Genomic DNA, 21,959 nt, shown 5'->3' on the forward strand with positions numbered 1-21,959 from the left:
ACCGACAACAATGGAGGGAAATAGTAAACGCGGCCAAGACCCACATAGAGTTGTAGAGCCAAATGATGATGATGATGATGACTTAGAGTTGTACCCAAAATTAATTTTGGGTATTAACTACAGTTACATTATTAACTACATTTTTTAACTACAGTTAAGAATTTAATATTCACCATTGGCGCGCATACGGGTAATATGAGCCGAAAAATACGTAATTTAATATGAAGTCAAAAATGTATAAAAATTAATTTTTTTTTAAATTGTACCAAAACGCCCCATTATTTTTGTCCGACAAGTGATCCAATATGCATTACACATGTAAAAAACAGTACAAAATAAAAATAACATCTGTGGTAATAAATAAAAAATTTTCAGTAAATTGACATTTTCAGCGCGTCCGACTGCGCATATGCCCCGTGAAAATTGTCCGACAAGGTTACCACATTATTGTAAAAAGGTTTTATGGTAGATTTCGTTAAAATTAGCTATGTGGTAATAAATTTATTATTTTCATAAATTTTAAGTTATTTTTCGGGTGTAACTACAATGATATTATGCTAAAAATGATGGTGTATCGCATATTTAAAATGCGTTTATCTCGAAAACGGTTGAGTTTAGGGAGATGAAAGAAGTATACCTTTTTTAAGTAAAACTAATAGGAAAATAAAAATTTTAATGTCAAAATTATACAGAGTGAGGGATAAAAAAAATTGAACGTAATAAATGAGTGCTGAAAGGCATATGTGGCGCCCTCTGGGCAATGCATAATTTTTGGTAAGGAATATAGATTTCTCGACCCAAGAAACCCCCAGGTATAAAATTTCATGTTGTTATCTCATACCTATCAGGAAATATTCAATAATAAATAAAAAAAAAGTTTAAATTTGACACCCTGTATCTTGGCTATTATAAACTTTGTACTAAGGTAAGTTAGCTTAAATCGGCCTATTTTAACCTCAGGGACCTGAGGTTAAGCTATGGCCCATTCTTTACCAAACACCCTGTATGCATAAAAATTACTTTTTATTTTAATTGTACCAAAACGCCCCATTATTTTTGTCCGACAAGTGATCCAATATGCATTACACATGTAAAAGAACAGTACAAAATAAAAATGACATCTGTGGTAATAAATAAAAAATTTTCAGGAAATTGACATCTTCGGCGCGTCCGACTGCGCATATGCCCCGTGAAAATTGTCCGACAAGGTTACCACATTATTGTAAAAAGGTTTTATGATAGATACCGTTAAAATTATCGATGTGGTAATAAATTTATTATTTTCATAAATTTGACATATTTAGCGTGTCCGACGCGTCATATGCCCCAATATTTTTGTCCGACAAAATTGTTTTCGTTGTTTATATGATAAAATCCATTGATTAAAATAGAATGACCAATGTGGTAATAAATTTTTTTCTTGCATAAAATTGACAACTTCGTCACCGCTTGACAGACAAACGCCCCACTACCATAATGCGCCAAGCTCAAAATTTGTCCGACTCCACCCAAATAACAAGTACAAAAAGTTTCAACGGTGTGGTCATAAATAATAATTGTATATGCGGGCCCAAGGCCTATAATATATCGGTGAGTGATGTTATCAAATTAACGTTTTTCCTAAAAATTGTGCAAAATTTGACAACACTGGGATATCTAATGTCTACGAATAACACATTAACATTTAAATAAAGAATAAACCAAAGGTAATCCTTAATCAGTAAACCTACCCATTTAAACTTATTAGTTCTAAACCGTTTTAACGACTGTTACTTCTGCATGACAAAAGTGTCTGGGTTTCCAAGGAAAGGCAAGCATAAAATTGAATATCCAGATATTATCTCAGCAATAAAACCGGTTTTCCATGGAAAAGATTTACCAGTTCCAGGACCCCCGGCAAATTGGGAAGAAGATTTGGAAATGTATGGCGATAAAAGAAAACCCGATGATGTATCAGAAAAGAATGATTTTTATTTTCCCGAAAGCGACGAAAAAGCACCTTATTGCATCCAACAAGCCGAATTACATGATTTAGTTGGAGACCTTCACTTACCCAAAGGACATGCTACTCTAGGTTCTACATTACAATAATGGATTTTTTTAAATGGAATTTACTAGCCGGTAAAACTTACAATATTTAGGAACCGTAACCAGGAGCTACCCTAGTTTTTTACTATGCAGGATAAAATGTGTGTTTCTATTAATCCACATAGTGTTATGGGAAAATTGGGATAGGCAGAAAATTGTGTACACAAGACTTACTATGGTTTTTGTTTCTAGTTTTGAACTTATGTGTATATAGTATAAAAGAATTTTTATAATAAACAGCAATATTTCATGCATTCTATAACTCAACATCTAACATTTCACCTGACAAGACAATGTATGCGTGGACCCCTACGTAGAAATGCACGGCACCTTAAGAAGAAGATAATTCAAAATCTATACGTGGTGGAAAATTTTAGTGTTTGAATTGGCATTCAGGACGCTTTAAACTCCCCGGTACAGCCATTTTAACATCAGTCGCAATTTTTTTTTGTTTTTTTTGTTGACTAGTGATAATTTTTACAAGGTCTATAGGAAGCATGTCAGATCCTGGGCTTTTTCCGTTCTTCATTGTTTTTAATGCGTGTATTATTTCTTCTTTTGGAATATCTGGCCCTATAATTTCTTCTGAAGTAATAGTACGTTCTTTAAAGGTAAAATATTGCAAAACCTCTAAATTTTAAACAACCGCTTGGATTGACATGAAATTTGGCATACACATAGCTAATAAGTCGAAGAAAAAAAAGTGATATTGTGCCGATGCGTGCTTTTGCCCTAGGGGTGAGTTTCACCCCCTTTTGGGGGTGAAAAATATATGTTCGAAATCAGTCCGGAAATGGATAAAATGACTAATTCTAAGCAACTTTTGTTCTAAAAAGTTTTTTCACCAAAATAATGCTTTTCGAGTTATTTGCGAGTGAATATGTTAATTTTTCTACAAAATAACCACGCTTTCAGACGGTTTTTCGCAAATAACTCAAAAAGTAAGTATTTGGTCGAGAAAAAAATTCTTATCAAAAATATTGCATGTAAAAAAGTGAAACACATGGTGTATATATTAGGTCACTATACCTAGTAGAAGCAGAGTTATAGCTAATGAAAAATAGGTTCATTTTCGTCAAATTCCAAATCGAATATTTTAACGTACCATAACCAAAAAAGGAAGCACTTTTTTGGGGAAAACTCATTTTAACTTTTTGAAAGTGTTTAAAAAAATGCTTATTTTTGTTTTTAAAAAAAAATTTTTAGCATCAAAAGTAAACAAGTTACGCTCTAAATAAAGTTGGTCCCTTTTTTTTTGGTAAGAAATCGGGAAAACCACCCCCAATTAGCATTTCAAATGAACTTAATTGTTGCCACTTCACAAGTTTTTTACTCGCGTACGTATTGATCATATGATCTGTAAGTTTCATCGGTTCAATATCCTTATTTTTAAAAGAGCTGTAGTTAAAAGGGCTTGAACGAGTCACTTATCACGAGTGTATGCAAATTTAGAAACACCGAATCTTAACCAATTTTTGTCTTACAGAAAAACAAAAAAATACAAAATATTCAGAAAAGTAAAGCTGACTTTTTTTATTGTTTAAGATTTTTGGTATCTCTAACAATTTTTAAGTTATTTTGAAAAAAAAGCATTTTTTTCAAAATTAATTTTTTTTAAATATTACTTTAAAACCAAATTTTTTCAAAAATAAGCACTTTGAATTGATGAAACTTGAATATGATCTATATATTATAAACACAACATAAGTAAAATAACTTGTGAAGCGGTAACAATCAATTTAATTTAAGTTGCTAATTGGGGGGTGATCTTCGTGATTTTTTTTACCAAAACAAAATGAACCAACTTTATTTCGAACGTAACTTGCTTACACTTTTTTTTATAAAATTTTTATAAAAACAGAAATAAATATTTTTTTAAACACTTTAAAAAAGTTGTAATGTGTTTTCTCCAAGAATGCTTCATGATTTGGATACTTCACATTGAATTATTCTATTTAGAATTTTTCGAATATGAACCTATTTTCATTAGCTACAACTCTGCTTTTGCTAGGTATAGAGACCTAATATATAAACCATTTTTTTCACTTTTTGATAGACTATAGTTTTGCTAAGAATATTTTTTTCGACAAAATGCTTACGTTTTGAGTTATTTGCGAAAAACCGTCGAAAAACTGGATATTTTGTTGAAAAATGAACATATTCACTTGCAAATAACTTGAAAAGTATTGATTTGGTGAAAAAACCCTATAGAACAAAAGTTGCTTAAAATTAGTCAGTTTATCCATTTCGGGACTTATCTTGGACATATATTTTTTCACCCCCTAGATGGGGTGAAACTCACCCCCAGGGCAAAAGCACACATCGGCACCATATCACTTTTTTTTGCCATGTTAGCTATGCGTATGCCAAATTTCATGTCAATCCAAGCGGTTCTTTAAAATTTACAGCAAAATCCGTGAAAGAATGTACCTACTATAAGTTCTATGTGTACCAGGTCGCTTCTTTCATCATCGAACAGTTCATCTATGTATTCTGCCCAAAGTTGTACTTTCTCATCGGTCTGTGTTATAGCAGCCCCGTGTCTATCCATAAGAGTACCAGTATTTTGTTTTTAGCTCTTAGTCCAGCCATTTTTTTGACTTTCTTATGTAGATTAAATAGATCGTATCTTTTTTGGAGTTCCTCGATCTCTTTGCATTTCTCTTCAAAGTGTTTTTGTTTTGGCTGCTTTATCATCTTCCTTATCTCGTGGTTAATCTCCCTGGATTTATTATAATCTTTGTTCTTATATTGTCTGCGTTGTTCCATCATATTCAGTATCTCGTCGTTCATCCATTCCTCTATTCTCCTTGTGGAAGTCTTTAGCATTTCTTTACAAGATTCTAGTAGGCAATGTTTTAGTCACTCCCAATTCATGTCAATATTATCGGTGTCTATGTTCAGATTTCTGCAGTTCATATGCAGTTCGTGTTAAAGGCATTTTTTTACGTTGTCAAACTTAATCAAATATTTTGGGTGCCGGAATTTTGTGCCGGTGAGTGTATTTTCTAATGACTGTGCTTTTGAAAATAAAATATTAATCACAATAATCATAATTTTTGCCTATTAAAAAAAGCAACTATTACGATGAATTAAGGTCAGTGATATATCGTTAAATATAACGCATAATAATTAGGAACTTCATTAAAATGTTAATAAAAACAAACCTCTTTACAAAAATTAAAAGTTCTTTTGTATTGTAGATAGTAAAAATCATTACTAAGGAATGAAATTTAATATTTATATAACTGAAACTAAAATATACAGGGAATAAACAAAATAACAGCATTTCAGTGACAAAAATAGTATTATGTGATCATTTAAACACCAAAAACCTAACTAGCTTTCTAAAAGATACATCTTTGTACAGTTTAATATAATGTAATAACAACCATGGTCGCTAATGGCCCAAGTGGTTAAAGAAACTCTTCTTCTTTTCTTCAAGTACCATCTCCGCGACGGATATCGGCAATCATCGTAGCTATTCGGACTTTGAAGCCGGCTGCTCTGAAAAGTTCATTTGATGTACAGGTGACTCTCTTTAATTTGCGCAGTCCAGTGGCGGCTCTACGGGGGGATAACGGAAATCCTTCGCTAAGAAGGACCAAAATTCATAAATCTTACACCATAGACAGACAAATTCAACACAATATACCCTCTAGTTAGGAAAATTAAAGAAATTTATTGCATATAATGCATATAACTTATTATTTATGTCTTATATGTATATATAGTTCAGCTCAACAGGCCTCAGGGGCCCAAGGTTTCAATGGTTTTCTTCCATTTCTTTCTGTCTTGTGCTAGGTTTTCCAATCGTGTACCCTCAGCGACTTCAGATCTTCTTTTGCCGACCCCAACCATCTTCTTCGGGGGCGTCCTCTTTTTTTTTTGTATCAGCCTCCGTGTTTATTAATTCATTGGGAACTCTTCCTTCTTCCATTCTTGCTATATGCCCGAGCCATCTTAATCTTTGAAATTTGGCGAGTCTTGTTATTTTTGGTTGTCCATATATTTGCATTATTTCTTCATTCGTTCTCCTTCGCAGATATTCCCTCTTTTAGACCTCCGTATATCCTTTTGAGGATCTTTCGTTCCCAACTATCTAATTTTACTTCCATGTCTTTATTTAGAGTCCAGGTCTCGCTAGCATAGAGTACTGTAGTTCGGATAACTGTTGCAAATATTCGTTTTTTGCTGTTCTGGATATTATCTTTGACCTCAGTATCTTAGTTAGACTCCCAGCACTCTTACTACCTTTCGCCATTCTTTTTGCGATTTCTTGGTTCTCTTCGTTTCTATTTGTTAGTGTTACTCCCAAGTAATCAAATTGGCCAACAATTTCGAAGTTATATTCTTTACTTGGGCTTTTTATCTTAAAGGACTGTCCCAGATGATTTTCATTTCCCTTCATCACCATATATTTCGTTTTTTCTTCGTTTATTTCTAAACCATATCCCTTGGCTGTTCTCTCTAGTCTATTAAAGATTTCTCTTAATTCTGCAGGTCTTCTTGTTATTAAGGTAATATCATCTGCGTATGCTACACATTGATGCATGTGATAATATATTGTGCCTTTAGTATAGATGTTGCATTCTCGTAAAATCGTTTCTAAAATTAGATTGAAGAAATCTGTTGATAACGGGTCACCTTGTCTCAGGCCTCTGTTGGTGATAAAGCTATCCGAAACCCGTCCTTCCATCATAACTTTACTTTTAGTGTCACTGAGTATGCATTTAGTCAATCTTACTATTTTTGGTGGAAATTCAAAATATTCTAGCGTTTCATATACTTTACTTCTTTTTATGGTATCGTATGCCTGTCTAAAATCAATAAATAACATATTCAGTGCTAGGTTGAATTCATATGAGCTAGATAAAATTTGTTTAATTGCAAAAATTTGGTCTGTTTTTGATCTGTGTGCTCTAAAACCTGCTTGATATTCACCTAGACAATTTTCAACTTTTGTTTTAATTTTATTTCTAATTAATGTGGCCAAAATCTTATAAAATTGTACTGTATCTTGTAGAGCTATTCCCCAAGTCTTATATGTAGTTTATGTTTAGCTTTTTTATGTCTTTTGGCTGGTGTTTCATTGGAAGTTCCCACCCAAGGCAAGTTGCCCCATCTCAAGGCACATTTCTAGATCAACTGGTGCAGCCACAATATTCTACATCTCCCTATGCTTCTTTTTCCTTGAATCTCTCTCTGCATAATCAGTTAGAGCAAGTTGTATCTCTCTTCACGTGTAGGTAATATGTGCTAGGTATTCCAATTTTTTTGTTTTAATAATTATCATATTTAAGATTTCCATTTCTTTATTTATCTTTCTCAGAACCTTTTTGTTTGTGACGTGTTCTTTCGAGGATATTTTCAGAATTCTTCTATATACCCACAGCTGGAAATGATTCCAGTTTTTTCTTTGATGCCACGTTCAAGGTTCAATCTTCCATTGTAGCAGTCCCAAGAAAGGGCGCTATTTTGTTACATTAACACGTCAAATGCCAGTGAAACATGAAGGGAAAATAAAATTTGACAAGATGTTGATAATATGTCATAAGGAGATGTGACGTGCTAACACAATTTGGAGAACAAGTCCTCGGTTGCTCAGAATCGGAAGAGATATGGGATGCTTCTTATCAAGATGTTATTAATATGCTCTTATTAGCTTAGAAATAAAAATAATAGGAAAATCAAAGTAAGAATGTCAAATAAAAAGAAATAAAATATTGGGCGACACTGGTTACTTTATGGGAACCAAAATATACAAAAAATAGAAATATTAAAAGAAAAATAGCTAGATCAAAAATTAAACAACAAAAAAATAGTCAGTGTAAAATATATAAAATACTTTTACGTGAAAACAAATATAGCGTGACTCACCTTGTTGTACTTTACTCAGCCAAATCTTTGTTGGACTTACGAAACAAAAGAAGGAAAAGAGAAATAATAAGATTGTATTTAGCAAATAAAACATTATTTATTAAGACAAAAAAAATTAAATTCATGATCTCTTCCAGGCCCGGCCCCAGGGGTGGGCGAACTGGGCGGCTGCCCAGGGCGGCAAATTTGGGGGCGGCAAATTTTAAAACACAGCCAATTTTTTAAATTAAAGAAATAATAAATTCTGTTTTTAATATTATAAAAAATCAATATTATGAACATGAGCGGCAAAAATGAAACTGTAAAAACGAGAATTAAATAAGTCAAACAATAACAATTGCAACGTTCATTCGACGGCAAAATAGACAACACCGCCTTCTTCCTCACATAAGAATTGTGGGTTCAGAACTACCCCTCCCAGAATATTATTAAGTGTTTAGTGTTTTCAAAAATAATTGTGTACGTGCAGTAATGGATGGTAGAAAACGTCTTTCTGGTAGTCAGTCCACAAAAAAGGAGGACAGAGAAGAGATTCAAACAAAAAGGCTTAAAATTTTTATATGTAAATTTTTAAAACCGTCACACACTGATACTGACAATGTTGCTCAACCTAGAGAACATACAGCGGTTGCCGCTCCATTTGAGTCTGTCAATATTCACCCAGACCTAGGCCTATCATCTGCATCCACGTCTGCTGCCGCCCCTCCCAGTGCAACTACAGTCACCTAGGACATCATCAGCATCCACGTCTGATGCCGCCCCCTCTCAGTCCAACGACAGTCATCTAGCTAGGACAATCATGAGCATACACGTTTGCTGCCGCTCCCTCTCAATCCAACGACAGTCATTTGGGACAATCATCAGCATCTATGTCAGCTACTGATGACACTACTACGGTGACAGGTAACAATGTTATTATTGATGTGATGCTTTAACTTTTGATGAGTCAAAAGATCTAAATTATGCTGATCTAAAAGATGAACTAAAAGTACTTTCCACGATTGTGAAGCCCAAGAGTACACCTCTAGAGACCCTGAAAATGATTAGAGAGTATTGGTATAAGACGTTTGATAATGCGAAGTGAGCTGATAGAATCCGTTATTATGAGAGACGGGGATTGTTTTGACTCTTTTATGTGGATGAGTGCTTGTAATATTGTATACAACTCTGCAGTGAATGACGAAGTAATAGGCTTGAATTTAAATTTTATTGATGTATTGGGTGTGAGGATGGCTGCACCAACACTGTCTGATGATTTGGATGCGTCAGTGTACATCTTATAGTGATTTTTAAAGGTTTCCATTCCTATTAAGAATGATTGTTTGATTAGGTCTGTTATGGTCTCGTTTTTTTGTGTATACTAAGGTTAGTATTAATTTTGGGAATTGGTATTAACCAAGGTCGAGAAGTTGGGAAATTTGTTGGGATAATTTCAGCAAATTGAAGATGTAGGTCATGAAGGTTTCTTCTAATTCTTTCGTAAAATGGTGGATCTAATCTTGTTGCAGAGAAAGTGCCTTGAAATCGATCTGTGAATTTATTGGTATAAGTAGGGTGTTCTTTATTGCTGGCTATTTTAGAAGCATATCAGAAAGAAAGATATTTGCATCGTAAACTTAGGGGTGGTTCTCCTGTTAAGCATTGTAAACTTTCAACTGGTGTCGTTCGAAACGCACCTGTAGCTATTCTTAGAGCTGTGTTTTGAACAGTTTCTAAGGTTTTCAATATTGATACTTTGCTTGATGAATAAACTATCGCACTATAGTCGAATTTGGATCTGACTAAAGATTTATATAGGTACGTGTAATAGTGTATTTTGATCTGCTCCCCAGTTTTTGATCGATGCTGATCTAAAAGATGAACTCAAAGTACTTTCCACGATTGTGAAGCCCAAGAGTACACCTCTAGAGACCCTGAAAATGATTAGAGAGTATGATTTTGATTTCGCACCCAACGTTAGTGTTGTTTTGAGGATTTTATTAACCCTACCAGTGACAGTAGCCTCTGGAGGGAGAAGCTTTTCAAACCTAAAACTAATAAAAAATTACTTAAGATCAACTATGTCCCAGGAACGTTTGAGTGCTCTAGCGACAATATCTATTAAACACGAAATAGCTGAGTCCTTGGATCTTGGAGAATTATTAAATGATTTTTTCCCGTGCCAAGGAACGAAGAGTTCTACTTAAAAAAAGTAAGTGTGTAATTATTGATATGGATAGTGAATTTTTGGATATTAAAAGATGTTAATTTATAGTAATGTAGTAAAATTTCATGAAAATATTGCAAATAGATGTGTTTTTAAGCGTGTATTGTTCAAATAAAGTGGAAAATGGAGTATTAAATAATTTAGCACAAAGCACACATCAATAAAAATATAATCGTGGTTTAAGTTGGCGATCGCTGAAGGAAGGAGATGAGTCATGGATCTACCAAGGGGGAGGGGGCGGCGGTCGCCAATCTTGCCCAGGGCGGCAAAATCCCTAGGGCCGGACGGTGTAAAAATAGAGATTGTGATTACGAAAAAAATAAAATAAAAGTTTACAAAAAAATACCTTGTTTATCAGTCCTGAATCTTCTTAGTTGTTCTTAAGTCCAAGGCACAAATTCACTCACTATAGTCACTTCACAAATCAATTGATATATGGAAAGTACATCTGCTATCCATAGTTTTTTTTATAAGAAACTTTCAGCAATTATTTTCATTAAAACAAATTGGCACTGCTCGAACACAATATTGAAGATCCACAAGGAAAAAACTTCCTGTAGTTGGCTGTATACATACCATTAATTACAAGTGAAATTTAATAAAAAATTTTCTTCTTGGTAAAAGGTATATTAGTTTTAAAAGCCCTAAATGGCTACAAACATATGAACAAAACGTTTTCGCTCTGTAACAAGAGCATCATCAGTGTTACAAGAACATGGTGAGCCAACCAAAAAATACAAAGTTCAAAGCCTTTCAAAAAACAGACAAAAGTCTTATATAAAAGATAACATCGTAAAATCCAAAGGATGGATAAAATTCCTAAGGATATAGCCCTATAGTAACATATGACTCCCACACGTTGTAAGTGGGTCAAAAGGTAACTAGGTCATTCTGTTATGAGAGGTGGATATAGCCCTATAGTAACATATGACTCCCACACGTTGTAAGTGGGTCAAAAGGTAACTAGGTCATTCTGTTATGAGAGGTGGCAGGCAACTAATTAGTTTAGTTGCTTGCCACCTCTCATAACAGAATGACCTAGTTACCTTTTGACCCACTTACAACGTGTGGGAGTCATATGTTACTATAGGGCTATATCCTTAGGAATTTTATCCATCCTTTGGATTTTACGATGTTATCTTTTATATAAGACTTTTGTCTGTTTTTTGAAAGGCTTTGACCTTTGTATTTTTTGGTTGGCTCACCATGTTCTTGTAACACTGATGATGCTCTTGTTACAGAGCGAAAACGTTTTGTTCATATATTTGTAGCCCTTTAGGGCTTTTTAAACTAATATACCTTTTACCAAGAAGAAAATTTTTTATTAAATTTCACTTTTTATTAAAAAAATATTGAAGATTATTTCTTCAGTATATTAAACTGGATCAAAGAAGGTAAAACTGTTTCAGGCTTTTACGGCAATGTTAGAACTGCTAACAAAAAACCTCTAAATAACTTCTGACTGGGTGCGAAGAAATTAGGTATACCGACTGGAATGAAATATCGCGTCTGCCTAAAAGCGGCGATAGCGCGGTGGTCCACCACTTGATTAGACCATGATGGTCTAGAATTTAGACCGTTGAAGAACACTTAACTCGACTACTAACACAAAGACTTCTGCATTCAAAATTGAACAAAAACTTCACAATACTTAAACTCAATGGGATCCGCTTTCAGCTGCCCTCCGAGGCTCTAGGAACTTCAACTCTTGACTTGTCGACGGCTCTAATCAAAACTCAATGTCTCGATCTCCTCAAACTCCAATCTTCTAAAATTCAACGCTCTTTCCAAAGATCATGCAATCTCTCATGAATAATTCCCACAACAAATTACAGATTTAAATTCACTCCATTAATCAAAATCTTGGCCAATAGAAAAGCAAAACCATTCTCCGTCAAACCTCTAATTGGACGCCACGCATGTTTCTTAGCCAATAAGAAAATACTCATTATCTGTAAGCAGTTTCCTCTAGGCTCCCATGGAAATCCTGTTTCTCACATCGTCAGCAATACTACACGTGTGGATTGCATAAACAACTCAGAGGTAATTATCGACATTCTAACTCAAGTGGACAGAAATCAGTCTCAAAAAAACATTAAACTCCTTTGACATTTAGCCGAAGACAAACAAATGATCTACTTATTAAAGAATTATGACCAAAATTCCTTTGTCGGTATAAGATAAAATAAACCTAACAAGGTCCCTCAGACGAAAACAAATAAGATATTCACGCTAAAATCCCGAGAACGCAAAATCAATCCAACATAGTGAGAAAACGAACCACGTACTACTCCGAAACACAACACATGATTAACAGACTGAGTATACAAGGTGGAGCAAAATTAATACTAGGGACGCACTTAACGGTCTTAACACAAAAAAAATAAGGGGTGATATATCGATGACCTTCTCCCCGTTACACAATCCCATAAAACAAATTCGAGAAAAGGTAGCACCTAGCCAACTTAACTCTTAGTTCCAACTTCAAATCTCTTCTGCAGAGCACTCTTCTCATTTCGTTGAAATTTATTCTAGCCTTTTCTTATTTGAATTCGATTTCCGGAAGTAATAATTCGTGGAATGAATCATTGTTCCAACATATGCATATTGGTCTACTCGTTTGACATTAGTTCCACTCATGAAAAGATTCTTGTTATTTCTTTGAGTTTTCGATATTCTCATAGATTTTGTCTTCTTGACGTTCATTGTTAAACCGTATGATTGTCCATACTCCGCTATTCTAGTCATCAGCATCTGATGTTCAATATTTTTGGCTAAGATGTCTGTGTCATCCACATATGTTAATTTTGTTAAAGGGAACTCCATTTACCTTTATTCCAGCTATTTTATCCTCAACAGATTTTTATTAGGATCTCTTCCGAGCAAACATTAAAAAAATTGGCGACAATACGCATATATGTCTTAACCCACGTCTGATTATAATTTCCTCTGAAGCTGTTCGTTAACACGTAAATTTGCTCGCTGCTTGTAGTATAGTGGTTCTATGTTCGTAGAATAATCGTGAATAAAACGTTTGTACCAAGATGTGGTTCCTAGGAATTTCCTTAGTTGCTTGATAGATTTTGGGGCTGGGTAGTCGATGATAGCCTTAATCTTGCTTTCGTCAGTTTTGATGCTTGCCTATTGACTACATGACCGAGGTATACGATCTCGTCTTTGCAGAACTCGCATTTTTATAATCTAATTCTTAGCTTTGCATCTTGTAATCGTTTAAATGTTTAAATACTAGTTTTAAGTTCTGCATGTGTTCTTCGAATGTTTCTCCTAGAACTATGATATCGTCTAGGTATGCGAATGCATAAGGTTCCATTTCGGGTCCTATAACTGAATCCAATGAAGAACTCTGAATTGAAATAATCCTTCGCCCGGTGCTATGAACGCTGTCAAAGGCTTACTTTCTTCTGCCAGTGGTATTTACCAATAACCGTTTTTTAGATCCAATGTTGAAATGTATTTTGCTGCCTTTAATTTGTCTAGTATGTGATTGATGTACGAAAGTGGATAGACGTCTTTTTCGGAAATTTCGTTGATACGTCTGAGATCTATACAAAATCAGTAACTACCGTTTTTCTTCATTACTAAGACAATTGGCGAGCTGTAGGGGCTGTTAAATTCTTCTATTACTCCTTCTTTCAACATGGTATCTATCTCGTCGTTTATGATCTTTTGCATGGCGGGGTTTTTCGGTCTGTATCTTTGTTTTATTGGAGTGTTGTGTGTCAGTTTAATCGTGTGTTTGATTAATGGGGTTACTCCTGTGATCTTATCAAATCTGATCACTTTTGTTTGTAAGAAATGTTCCAATTTGTTTTGTTGTTCTTTCGTTAAAGTGCGCTTAATGTTGAATTTGCTTTTTGCGACGCCGTCGTTGTAAGTACTTTCTGTGAGGTTACTTGTGTCTCGTTCCTGTATTGCTGAAACCAATTCATCGACTTGTGTTGCAAATTCGGTGTTGACGTCTGTATTGTCTTTACTGTCGTTGGAGTTTTTCGAAAAATCCATGCAGAATCCACATTTCCTTATGTCATCGATGCCTAGTATCGCTTGTGAGGAGAGATTTGGCATGTAATAAAACTTATTCAATATTTTAATAAAACTTAATTTGACGCCATTCATCATTGATTAGGCATATGGTATGATAGCTGTGTCTTATTTCTTGAGTTCTACCGTCTGCAAGCCCAATATCTGTTCTTTCCTCTTCTTTGGTTATGGCATCTTCTAACAGTGTCTTCCGAGCTGTTCTGTTTCCCCGATGAAAGATTTCTGTGATCCAGTATCTAACTAACAGTGCTTGAAACGTTTCTCCGTTTGTGAACGTCAGTGAACAATGCGGTCTGTTGTCAAAATTGGTTGTCTGATTACGGCAAAATGTGACAGAGGACCTTAATTCTGGTTTGGGTTCGAGATGCCTCTGGGTGTCTCGACCCTGGTGTCGCTTCCCGGATTGGGGCAACTGCAATCTCTGTGTGAGATATTTAATGTTCCGCATCTACTGCAGAAAAGTATCGGCGTTGAACGGCAGTATTACGGTTGTGGCCCCTCTTTCCACATTTCCAGCAGCATGTTCGTCTATCGAAGTTTAATAGTTTGTTTCTTGACGTTTCCTGGGACATTCTATTAAGACGGGAGCTTCTTCTTTGTGAAGTATTGTCTACCTCTATTTTACTTATGCTACTTTGAATCGTTTCGTATTCTTCAGTCTGGCGTATAAGGTTTTTGACGGACGTGACATCTTTTTCCTTGATGTATAATTTGTAATTTGGGTGCATGTATTTGTAAATTCTTTTTATTTCTTGTGTTTTGTCCATTTTGTCGTACCTTCTGATTAGCGTTTGAAGCTCTAATACAAAATCTTTAAACCGTTCGCTTGTTTTCTGCGTTCTCGTTCTGATTTGGTCTTCCAAATCGTCTAACCAGTTTTCTGATTTAAAAGCCAAGTTATAATCTTCCGTAAAATTGTTCCAGTTTTCCCAGGAGTCCACGTTGCTTCGTAACCATAGAATCGCTTTTCTCCTAAATACTTCTGGTAGTGCTTTCAATAAAGCATCGTCTCGAATCCGGTAACAGCTTTTTATTTCGTATAGCCTCTCAAAAAATTATGTGGGGTCTTTGGATCCGTCAAAATGTAAGCCCCATTTTCTAACTGTGTCCATTATTTGACTGTGTTCATTTTCCGTTTGTGTGTCGTCTGTTTTAGGATCCTCAGTTTCGATATTGGTAACTGTGCCGGTCTTTTTTGAGCGTAAGTGTAAGACCATTCTTGATCGAAGATCGGCTAATTTACCTCTCGTATCTAAGTTAAATTCTGCCAAAACATTGTTTAATTCCTCTTTCTTTAATTTATATACCCAGCCTACCGTCTCATCCGCTATTTCTAAGCCTAACGTACCTTCTGATTCCGCCATATTTATAATATATTTGTTTAAATGTCTTAAACCCTGTTAAAATAAATGCTCGGGCGCCAATGTAACGAGGTCGTTGCGTTGTTGATCCGGGTAACTAAACCAGTCGAAGAAAAAGAGTTCGCTTTTTAAGACATTTTTATTTGGAATCAAAACATGCAAAAGATAAGATCATTAGCCTTAATTACTCGTTAGTTTCGTTAATAAAATATATTTATAATCGAGCTTTCTGTTCGGGCCGATGTGACGATATTCTGTACATGAATGAAAGATTTTGACAATTTCGTGAAATAGGAATTGCTTTTATTAATAAGATACGAATGTATAAGGAAAGGGAGAAAAAGGGAATCTCGCTCAGCTCGCCAGATGAAAAGACATATTAGGGATATACGATCACCACTCGTATAAGGATAGGTAAAAGGATATGTAAGAGGAAAACTGTCGGATTTGCTCAGCTTGCCAACACGACAGCGGAAAATGGTCGGAAACTACTACCTACATAAACTCACCTCTTTTACCTCGCTGTTGTTTATTATTCTTCGATCACGCTCCAAGAATAATCATCAACTAGGCTTTTCGATCCGACTTTTATATCGTCCAAGACGGTACAAAAACACGTTTTACTTAATTCATTGGCGTACTCTAGACGATAAAATTATATTATCGTCACAAATTCTACATGATTCCAGTTTTTGTTCCAGTTGAGGTCATTGTATCTATCTTCTTTAATTTCAGGACATTAGTTAATTGTTCATGTTGCACTTTATCGAATAATTTATTATAGTCAATAAAACAATCAATATATCTTGATTGACGTCCGAGCACCTTTGTATTATAAAAACAGAACTTATCACAACAACAAATTGCGTATCATTAATGGTTATGGATGACTTTCAGTAGCAAACTTATCACATGGGACATCGAGCTAATGTTGCGGTGATCGTCGCATTTTCTGTTAGGTGTTTTAATGCGTATATTATGTATTATTTCTTCTTTTGTAAGACCTATTTCTTCTGTAGTAAGTTCTATATGTTCCAGGTCCCCTCTTTCACGAACCTCGATCTTTTTTATCCACTCCAGAAATCGTTCTCAAAAAGTATATCTTAAAATTGTGCAATTGTGCCAAAAAATATAAACAACAGTTGTTTAGCATTGTACTTTACATTACAATCAATAATTGTGCTTTGGTTCCATATAAAATAACATCTAACACACAATAATTCAACGTTACAAACCTTTAAATAATATAATTGCCTATAATAAATTATGAATAATTTGAACGTCGTTGTTATTTATCATGGAACAACAACTAGATAGAATACTATCGTATTTATAGTTTTATGTTTTAGTATCTTGTTAAATAAATACGGAAGTATCTAGTCTGGATGATAGGTGACAAAAATAAAAAAAATTATTCCCACTATAACCACATCGCACCCTTAGTATTAAAAGGGCACATCTCGAAAATTAGCGTTTCTGAGTTTTTGGCATAAATGGGCACAAAACTACTAGTACTACAACTTGGCCTTGACAGAAATTGAAAACGGAGAATATAAAGCAAGTCCCGATATAATGTGACCCTTTCGTACTCCCCTCTCCGCCAACACATCTTCCCGCGAGATAGACCCATTCAGTAAGGTGCCGATGTCTGTCGAAGCAGGTGTGTTAGTGAGCGCTCTCATTACGAGTTGAGCCCTTCTATTACAAAACTTGAGGTACGTGTTGTTTTATATTTTTTGTTTTATAAAGGCACATTAAGATTAAATGCTGTATATTTCTAAAACTTCCGAAAATTTATGGGTTTATTTAAAAAGAGTTCTTTATATTACTAAAACTATTGTATGATTTTTGGAACTATATCTAAAGGATTCTTGTTATTACAAAAATATCTGTTTGATTTACAATATCATTGAAAGTTAAATCCTTGTAATACTAAAATAATTCAACGAGTTTCTTAGTTGTGTCCATAAACTACAAAGTTTTTTGGTACTAAGGCCTTAATTATTGTTATTATTTTATGTACTAACAAGTATTAAATAAGAGGGTAACCATATCTTAACCTCTTACAGATACAGCGAAAATTTTGATGAGGCTAAAAGACTTCAACATTTCAAATGTTTTTGGGCACTAGGAGATTTGCAATTACAGCGTATGTTTATAAAAGCAAGAATGGCTTTAGTTGAACCTAAATATAAGTATTCAAACGCTCAACATCCCAGAGCACCAAATGCTGCTTTCTACTTGTACGATGATAACGCCAAAATCAGAGTCTGCAAAACATTTTTTATCAATACGTTGGGAATAACAAGTAAAATAATTCGCACAGTAAGATATAAGACTAACAATTGCAATTCTGTTGAAGAAGATAGAAGAGGCAAACATAATAGTCATAGACGCGTGGATGACAATCTGAAAGAAGATATCATTAGATTTATTAATCTAATACCACGAATTGAATCGCATTATTTAAGAGCGTCGACCTCAAGAGAGTTCATAAGTGGATCGAAAAGTATTACTGACTTGTTTAGAGACTTTCAAGAAAAACAGAAGAATAATTCCCGAGATTCTGGAAAGTTTCATTTGTTTTATGAGATTTTTACTACCCATTTTAATTTGGGTTTTTTTCAACCCAAGAAAGATCAATGCGATCTTTGTTTACAGTATAACAACTCTTCTGCTGATCAGAGGCTTGCTCTCAAAGTCAAATATGATACTCACCTAGAAGAAAAGGAATTAAGCCGAGCAGAAAAAAAGAATGATAGAATGACTCTTGACAAATATAATTTATGCGTTTGCTACGATGTTCAAGCGATAATGCAAAGTCCCAATGGAGAAACATCATCGTTTTATTATAAATCCAAATTGAATAGCTACAACTTTACTTTGACTGTGTTAAATAAATTACCAGAGAATGAAGACGATTTTAAAGGCTATGGTGACGTGCATTGCTATTTCTGGGATGAGACCCAAGGAAAAAGAGGTGCAGTGGAGATTGGAAGTTGCGTTTTAGACTTTTTAAAGAAGGTTTGTGAGGATGCAGGTGAACATGAAGTTAACGTAACATTTGTAACAGATAATTGTTGTGGCCAAAACAAAAATAAATACATAGCTTCTTTATACATGTTTGCAGTCACTACTATAAAAAACTTAAAGGGCATAACTCACAAATTCCTTATAAAAGGTCTTACTCAAAATGAAGCCGACAATGTACACATGCTGATACAGAAACAAATATCAAGAGATTTAAAAGCTGGTCCAATCTTAACACCACTTCAACACACCACCGCAATTCAGAGAGCTAGGAAAACGGGGAAACCTTTTATCGTTCATACTTTGAATCATGATTTCTTTTACGACTTGAAAGATTTACAAGTCAAGTGGGGATATAATTTCAACGTTGACGAAGAGAAGAATACCATTGTATGGAATCACATCAAAGTTATGAAATTTACGAAAGGGAACCCATTCTTTTTTCAATATAAGACATCATACAAAGACGCGTTTAAACAAATAAATGTTAGAAACAAAAAAAAGAAAATGTTGGATAATAAAGAAATATCTATCAAAACAGTTTATGTGCGCCATTTGAGTTAAGTTTAAATAAGAAACAGGATCTCAAAGAATTAATTTCTAAGAGACTTATTGACCCTTATCATGCCTGTTACTATAATAATATGTTAATGTAACTGTTTTCTAATTGTAATTTTTAATACTTTGTTTTATTTTTGAAATGATTTATGACTATTACTTAAAACTTAAACCTGCTGGCTATTTTATATTTCATAGTTCTTTAGCTACTATTCCAGTCGTTAGCTATTCTATTCTATTCTATTCAAACACGACTGATTGTAAAAAATGAATATGATAGATCTTAAGCGCTCGCACAAAAGAAGAATGATTTTATGTTGAGAAAATTTGTTAATTTTTTTGTCTAGTAAATTCAGTAATTTTTTGTGAGAACTATTTTAGTTTTGTGTTACATTATAAACGTTAAGACAATTCTGGTTTTTTTTTATATGACTGTCCCAAAAAGAGTGTTATAGTTTTTGTTATTGGATTTGTATGCTACATGCCTATTACTTTTTGGTTTTTGAGAATAAAGTTATTTTTTGTTAATCTTTTACGATTTAATGTTTTATTAATTCCTTTATAAGAGGCACTTTTATCATTGAAAGTAGTTAAACATTATTATTACACAGCCATATTTAGATTTGTAACTTAAAAAATAGTGTATATTTAATCATTAAAAGGCTTAATTCGTAAGATGCCTTCAAAATTTAAAGAAATTTAGTGGGAGAGGGGCCTATCTTGGGAGAGATTTTTTGAAACGTTTTTTTTTTAATTAAATTATTTTTTTTTTGTAATATTTCGATTATCCATTATAGAGTACAAATACTGTAAATTGTATACCTAGATTTTTATTTATCTATCTTTTCAAATAAAAATGTTATAGGTGAGTAAATGAAAACGATGAAGTTGCTTAATCTTTAATCTCGTTTTCCCAAAAGTAACGATTTTCGAGATGTGCCCTTTTAATACTAAGGGAGCGAATATAGTACGTTCTTTAACGGTAAAACATTGCAAAACCTCTAAATTTTAAAGAACCGCTTGGATTGACATGAAATTTGGCACACATAGCTAACACGTCAGAGAAAAAAAGTGATATTGTGCCGATGTGTGCTTTTACTCTGGGGGTGAAAAAATACATGTCCAAAATGAGTTCGAAAATGGATAAAATAACTAATTTTAAGCAACTTTTGTCCCATAGAGTTTTTTCGCCAAGTCAATACTTTTCGAGTTATTTGCGAGTGAATATGTTCATTTTTCAACAAATTAACCACGTTTTAAGACGGTTTATTGAAAATGACTCAAAAAGTAAGTATTTTCTAGTAATAGTACATTGTTTACCGGGTAGGAAAAGCTTAACATTCCTGGATGACTGTGAAGATTGCTAAGTCGAGGCGCAAGCCGAGACTTAGCAACACAGAGTCCAGGAATGTGGCTTTTCCTACGAGGTAAACATACTATTTTTCCGCAAATCGTTTAAAATTCGACAGATATTGATTGATTTAAAAAAAACGCGATAATTTTATTCCCAAATAAATGGTGCTTTGAAATTCCTAATAAAATTACTTGGGTTACTATGGAAACGTATTGATAATGTGTTTTCTATCATTTATGTAGAACACTAACAACTGTACGGAAATATCATTTCCTTACAATAAGGAAATGACATTTCCTTACAGTAAGGAAGTCCTGACTTTTTCTTCAAGAAATTTTGACAGGAATGTCAAAATTTCCTGGCGATTTGCGGAAAAAAACATTCTTAGCAAAAATATAGCCTGTAAAAAATTGAAAAAAATGGTGTATATGTTAGGGCTCTATACCTAGCAGAAGCAGAGTTATAGCACAGTATATGGAGGTCCCTCTTTATACTGTGGTTATAGCTAATGAAAAATAGGTTCATATTCGTCAAATTCGAAATCGAATATGTTAATGAGAAATAATAAAAAAATGAAGCACTTTTTGGGGAAAACTCATTTCAACTATTTTAAAGTGTTTAAAAAAAGCTTTATAAAAAAAATTCTAGCATCAAAAGTAAACAAGTTACGCTCAAAATAAAGTTGGTGCCTTTTGTTTTGATAAAAAAATCGGGAAAATAACCCCCTAATTAGCATATCTAATGAACTTAATCGTTACCACTTCACAAGTTTTTTTACTCGTATATATATTGTTTATATGATCTATAGGTCTCATCGGTTCAAAGTTTTTATTTTTGAAAGGGCTGCAGTTAAAAGGATTTGAACGAGTCACTAATCAAGAGTGTATGCAAATTTAGAAACACCAAATCTTAACCAGTTTTTGTCTTACAGAAAAACAAAAAAATACATGATATTCAGAAAAGCATAGCCGACTATTTTTGTTTCTTAAAATTTTTGGTATCTCTGATAATTTTTAAGTTATTATGAAACAAGACATGTTTTTCAAAATTAAAATTTTTTAAATTATACTTTAAAACCAAATTTTTTGAAAAATAAGCACTTTGAATTAATGAAACTTACAGATCATATAAATACAACATAAGTAAAGTAAGTTGTGAAGCGGTAACGATTAATTTCATTTAAGTTGCTAATTAGGGGGGATCTTCCCGATTTTTTTTTGCCAAAACAAAAGGGACCAACTTTATTTTGAGCGTAACTTATTTACTTTTGGTGCTAGAAATTTTTTTATAAAATAAAAATAAAGATTGTTTTAACACTTTAAAAAAGTTGTAATGAGTATTCCCCAAAAAGTGCTTAATTTTTTGAATATTTCACGATAAAATATTCGATTTGGAATTTGACAAATATGAACTTATTTTT

At 33.7% G+C, this 21,959-nt stretch overlaps 1 protein-coding gene across 1 annotated transcript in view; it reads left to right on the forward strand.

Moving 5' to 3' along the window:
• The first annotated feature begins 17,177 nt into the window (after positions 1-17,177).
• Positions 17,178-21,959, forward strand: part of LOC114330486 (uncharacterized) — a 64,469-nt gene continuing 59,687 nt past the window's right edge. The window contains exon 1 of the mRNA XM_050652548.1: positions 17,178-17,312. The gene's annotated coding sequence lies outside the window, so the exon portion shown is untranslated. The remainder of the gene's footprint in view (positions 17,313-21,959) is intronic.

This window comes from Diabrotica virgifera, chromosome 5 (genome assembly GCF_917563875.1).
Source record: "Diabrotica virgifera virgifera chromosome 5, PGI_DIABVI_V3a".
NCBI lineage: Eukaryota > Metazoa > Arthropoda > Insecta > Coleoptera > Chrysomelidae > Diabrotica > Diabrotica virgifera.